Raw genomic sequence first — 6,429 nt, 5'->3', positions numbered from 1 at the left:
CAAAAGGCCCATTGGATTAACCTATCAATATTATGAGTATATTTTTTTGATAAATATTTTTTTCACAGTATACATCTTAACGTACAAAATTGCGCTTTGGTGGGATTACACAGTCAATTTCTGGATGATTAGATCACTGATAAGGGTTTAACTCTAGATTTATGAAACTTTCAGAATAATAAAAAGCGACGATTGACCGCTAACACGTTTATATCATTATGCCAAATTTTATTTACTTGTTCTAAATAGTTTGCAGCAAAATTGTGAGCATTATCGAATTTCTGTCTGCGGCCAATGTATGGGATTTCAGGTGAGCGAAACACAAAACCCAATGCTGGTCTGCTCTAGTCCTTGAATGTTTTGTTAAGCAATTACGAAGTCATAGTCGTCAACGTTACCAGACGATAAAAAAATAAATGCATTTGCACTCTAAGCATGTGTTTGAAGTGTATTTCATAGAGCGTTGCTGGTCATCTGGCTTTCCGGAGTAGAGTGGCTCCTAGTTTTATTTATGCAATCCCAGATGCTGCTTCATCTTCAGGTTGACGTGTCTTTCGGCAAGAGTATAGTACTGCTTGCATCGTTTAGGTTGCGTGTTCCTGGTAAGGTATGGACCTCCTGCTCTCCATTTTATGGTGTAACATTGTGTTCGTCGGTTTACGACCGACGAGAGTCACGGCTTTAGCTCCCAAACACTAGAAAGATGACGTAATGCAAAAGCAGAAGAATATAACAGGCTCTTCAATTTCTGACTTCTCCTTCTCTTTGAGCGCACACGTTCTCCTGATAAGAGTTGCTAACGAGCAACTGCCACGTCGGTAAGTGTGAATCGCTCTCATTTTTAGGAAGTTGCAATAGATTAGGTCTAAGAAATAAACAAATGGAAATGTATATTCTAAGCAATCTCGGCTAAAAATGCAAAGCACGCATTCAAATTGGATGATGATACGGAATGCGACAGTTAGGAGACAACGAGCTTTGAGCAGGAAGTTTGAATTCGAAATTACTTTTCCGACTTCAACATTTGGAAGTTAGCTCGCTAGCAGTGAATCTGGGTGCCCATATCTTAGTGGGAAAATTCCGTGAGAACAACTTCAGCCCTAGTACCACTCAGACCCCAGTTATGCTTGAACAACCATCACAAAATTCACGTAACTGTTTTTTCTGATGCATTGATATTTGCACAATTTGAAGCAATAGAATTGTGTGAAATAGTTGACATTTTTTTTACAGAACTTGTAGCTCGAAACGTGTAACTTGAGGACCATAAAAAGGACGTGTATTTTTGAGTATTTATAAATTTCTCCGAGTATAGAAGCATGGGAAATATTCAAGGTAAGCCATGAACGGACGTGATGTATGTATACCCTCATGCAACCATATTTGTTGTGAGTCGGGTAAATATTACCAAATTTACCTTTTTTTTTTTTACCGAAATAGGGGTGCTGTTTTGGCTGTTGCGAGCATCAGCACGGCTGGCTAAACGGCCAGGCACCTGTGTAATGTACAGCATTGACATAAAAAGCGCTTTATAAACTACACCCGGTTTCCTATTCAGAGCGAATACCAGCGCGCAAAACCAAGATGGGATGCTAGGTCAGCACAAGGAGTAAACGGCATAATAAAAAATTGGCGCGAATGCTTCTAACACACGCAGTACATTGTAGCCAGGCAGCGAAAGCGATGAAGGGTGATCACACTAACACGTAAGACTTGAAGGCAGCAAAGCTTCACGCAACCCTCATGACCATAACGATGGTTTAAGGCCAAAGTGGCAGCCAATTTGCTTGTTCGCTCCCGCAACGACCTATACTCTATCCTTGTTGCTATAAGTGTGAGCTTCCTCCATTTTTCTGGAAGGGATAATTATTGGACAACAGCTTGGAGGGGCGTACGCTATGACGAGTCTTTCTCGTTCCGAGCAAATATTGCCACATTTGCGGTGTACGCTTGAGTTTTTCTTGTTTCGAGCAAATGTTGCCACGATTACCGCGGACGGGGGAGTTTTTTCTTGGCCACTCTTGGCCAATTAAACTAAGTGGGTATGCTTGGCTTGGCAAATGTGCGCCGGGATTGGTGGGCGGTCTCCGTGAGACGCACACACACAAGCGCTTCGCATTTTATTGATATTTGTAACTGCGAACCCCATACAGCGACGACTAGCCCCACTGCTTCGCAATTAAAATAGGGCCAGAACACTTCCGTCATTTTATGCTTGCTTGGAGTCTCCCCGAGAAAGAAAAATGGAAGGCCCAACCCGATGCGGCTGGTATTGTGGGCGCCAAATAAAACATGGTGTACTGACCGCGTATTGCTCCGGCGTCAGCTGAGCTTGTGTTTGTACAAAGTACCACGTCATGCCTCTCTGGGTATGTAAAACTGAGGCTACTTATAACATTACTTTGAGGTGCAGTTGACTGCTTATAGAATTCTCGAGGTACTGATTCACCGCAATAAAGGGCCATTTCAAATTGCAACAGAAAGCGACGTGGCACTCGAGTGAAGTAGACGAGCTTGAATCGACTGCCGCGTGGTGGCGTTAGGAGGCAAGCAATTGTAAAAAGCATGCAGGAAAGGGCTAGAACTAGCACTTTCAGATACTATATCACAAAAAGGATTGATAAGGAGAGATAAGGGAGCCATCTGTTGATTTAAAAAAAATTAGGTAGACTATTGAGCCGCGAAGGGCGGTATGCGTTGCGTTTTAATTCTTTTACACAGGCCGGTGATTCAATAAAACCTTGCGTGTTTTTAGACAATTTTGTTCACAGTTAGTGTGAAATATAACTTAGTTGTGGTGAACACAGTACTATCTATGTTACGTTCGCTCGAAAAGATGCCTGGCGCAAACCAAACCTTTTTCTTCATTGTACACCACAGCTGTTAGCAGCATGTCAGCCGAAATCGTGACAACGTTTCTATCCTGTCAAGAGAGGAATAATTAATCATGATCTCGTTGCTCACTGATCAACAGCTGTCCGAGCAGCAAGGACGATCGCGTCACCTTGGGTACCCTTCTCTACGTTTTCGTGAGAGTAGCACGGCGGAGACGTTGTTGCACAGGCCAGAGCAACAGCCGTGTCTACTACACGTGCACTTGTAGCCTGCAGCGTGGTTAGCGCCACCATGTTCATCTGGCAGGTGGCTAATAAATGACGTACTCAGATGTGGAAACATTGTTGTGAGAGCTTCTCAAACAGTTTGAGGGCCCAAGACTTGTGAGAATAACATTGTGCTCGTGGTAGGGCTTGCAATAGCGCTGGAAGCGGAGAAATAGGATCCGGTCACGATGGTGGAATAGATAAATAAGGAAAGACTCGCGGGCAAGAACCCGCTGAGTAAGAATAGGGGTGGAGAATAAGCATCCACCAACAATTCCACACCGTTCTCAGTGCTTCATAATATTCTTTATTATGCGGTTATGCGAGACTATACAATTGGGTAATAATTTCTAGCATCGCTTCAGTCTCGAATCTCCATGGGAGAAAAAACTAATTACTCAATAATTGCAAAGGGAAAGTATCGCCAGGCTGTCACAATCACCGCACAGCGGCCTTGCATTTCATGAAATGTATTGTCAGTTCGAATGACAATATAATATTTTGTGCACACCGTTACCACCAACAGTAATTCTAACCGATATACATTACATCCATAGTGTGGTTGCCTTGTGTTAAAAAAAATAGTAGCCGCCGAAGTTGAATCAGGGCGTTCGCGCAACTGTGGAGTGCAGTTTTTTGGCTAGAGGAGTTTCCTCAAAGATATCATTTCAGGTTGAAGCTTCAAGTAGAAAAAACATGCTTAACTTGTGCATCAGGGGACAGACTTGTTTTGCAGGGTTGAATCGTTTTGTATTGAGATGCTACTCGGGGAAACAATTCTAATGTGGGGAAGTGTGCAAAGTATATGTAAAAGGTTTTTTTTAGTTTCAACTCGAATTTCCCAAGTCATATGTGCGCTTTGAAACTGGGCTTGCCAAATGGAGAAGAAACACATTCACAGTGATTGGTGCGATGCAATGGGCTAGGTATTTAGTTTTTGGGGTGGTGTGTCAGTTTGGTAGGTAGCTGTTGTGGCTGTTATGTTTGGTACATACTTTGAATACGCACATGTACACAAACACGCACGCTCACACACTCACGCACACACCCATATATTTGCATATAGGTTTTGGAGTTTGTAGGTGTACATCAGGAAACCACACAAAACCTACACTTGCGTATTTATTTTATATATATATATATTTATATGGGAAGACTGGAGGTATATAACCGCAATTGAGGCGGCATAGGGGGAAGTTTTGTTTTACTACGATTAGGGAAGTACTTAACATTTTGATTGTGTACAAGAAAGAAAGTGAACAACACGTGTCCAGAGTGAGGACCAAACCCACGCCTTCTGATTAGATCTCAGAATCCTTACAATTCGGTTATCTGGGCTATCGTGCTCCCAGTCACTTTCTAGGCTATGTATATTAGCACATATATCTCTGACGCTTGAAGGTGGTAGCCAGCGCCACTCTAGCAACACTGGGTGAAAGGGACCTTCTTTTTAACCCCCGGGTCGTTACTCACGCGTATAAAGCCTGCCAGCCTGTTATGAGCAGTCCACTGACGGGGAACCTTCTGATGCTACCTTTCGTCATCAAGGCTGCCGCAATCAAGGCCCTCGCGTGCTCTGCAAAATAATGAGGTTAGGGATGAAGGATTCATTGAGGAAATACAAAAGGAAAGACCGGGAGTGTATAACACCAAGGGAGGAATAGGGGAACTTTTAGGCCTTCTCCTACCATTAGAGTAGTTAACAATTCAATGTTATATAGGAAAGAAACTGAAGAAAAACAGGAGTCCCGAGTGGGGTCCAAACTCTCGCCTTGCGATTTGATCTCGGATGCCCTACCAACTCGGCTATCTGGGAGACTGTGTTGCCCGTTACTTTCTTGGCATTGTTAATTAGCACAGCTATCTCTGCCGCTTGAGGGTGGCAGACAGCGCTGTTCTGAAAACAGGTTGTGGAGGGGACGTTCTTTTAACCCCCTGGCAACGACTTGTGCGTGTGGCGGCCCGGAGGTTAAAAAGAACGTTAAAGGGGTGGAGGATGGGAAGCGGGCACGAAGCTTTGAATACGCAAGCCCCGACGGTGATGAAGAGAAAAACGACAAACCAATACAGTGGACTCCCGTCGAGACGAACTCTGTTAAGACGAACACTATGGCTAAAACGAACATTTTTGCCATCTTGTAATATCCTCAACGCAATACGCCTCCGCTTAAGGCGAATTTCTGATAATGCGAACAAATTTTTACGTCCCTTCAAGTTGGTCTTAACAGGAGTCTACTGGACAGCCAAACCACGTACACAGACGGGGAAGGACGTGGGAAGGTGTAGCGGAGTTAGCGGTTTTGGCCCAAAACTTGCTGCGTGGATGAACCCATGACAGATCGTTAGGAGGACAGGAATTTTTTACTAAAAAATTAGGGATAATCCTACTTTTTATGCCTTTTCGACTTAGTAGTGTCCTTCTTGTTGACGGTGAGGAGAAAAGGAAGCCCTCGCATGCAAAATGTGAATCAGAATTTTCTGGGCATAGTAAGAGAATCCCGGACGAAGAAAGTGCCCACTTGCCAAACTGTTGGATCAATCGACCAATTTTCAATTAATAAGTGAACCGCGAAGGTGTTCATATCTTTTACCTAGAAGTTTTTCTGCCCCGTTGGAAAACTAATAAATTTCCCATATATATATATATATATATATATATATATATATATATATATATATATATATATATATATATATATATTTCAAGCATATATGGATCAAAACAATTTTTGAACACATCGACAAGTGGTGATATGAAAGCTGTTCTTAAGAGAGATGTTTACTAATCTTTCTCGCGTATTCTCACAGGCCCTGGCTTTGTTTTCACTGTTGAGCCAGACAACGCGAAGCCTGCTCCCCGCCAGCGTATAGGCGGTTGCTACAAGGAGGACGTGGTGACGGACACTCCGGCAAAGAAGAAAGCTGCACCTCATTGCGACCGCCTGCCTGGCAGTCCACAATATATGAAGCGCCATGGCGCTCTTTTTTCACCTATGCCTGAACGCATTCATGAATGAGGGCTTTACGTCCAAGGAAGAGTCGAAATGCATTCCCTTGAAAGTAAAAACTCGCGCAAGACGTTCCTGAATAAAGGGTTGCAAATGCTGTTGACGTACGAATTTGTTCACACAGAATGAGTTTGCGTGCCAAAACTTGCTGAGTAGCAAGACAAAGTTAGAAAAAAAACAATGGTTGTTATTTACTTTCAAAAACCAATGTTCGCTTTATAATTTTTCGGAAGACGTCTCACCAAAACAAATTTAAATACTCTGATTCAATCGAATCAGCACGCCCCCAAACAGCGTCTGCAGACTCTGCGGCCAGACCT

General features: G+C 43.2%; 1 long non-coding RNA gene across 1 annotated transcript; it reads left to right on the top strand.

Moving 5' to 3' along the window:
* Positions 1–772: 772 nt before the first annotated feature.
* Positions 773–6,206, top strand: LOC144141505 (uncharacterized). The gene is made up of 3 exons (XR_013316623.1): positions 773–818; positions 1,234–1,335; positions 5,910–6,206. It is a non-coding gene; the product is annotated as an uncharacterized LOC144141505 (long non-coding RNA).
* Positions 6,207–6,429: the final 223 nt, after the last annotated feature.

Source organism: Haemaphysalis longicornis, unplaced genomic scaffold, assembly GCF_048455015.1.
Source record: "Haemaphysalis longicornis isolate Haplotype H1 unplaced genomic scaffold, Haemaphysalis longicornis Haplotype H1 scaffold_6, whole genome shotgun sequence".
Classification (NCBI taxonomy): Eukaryota; Metazoa; Arthropoda; class Arachnida; order Ixodida; family Ixodidae; genus Haemaphysalis; species Haemaphysalis longicornis.
This window is presented reverse-complemented; position numbering and strand designations above follow the sequence as displayed.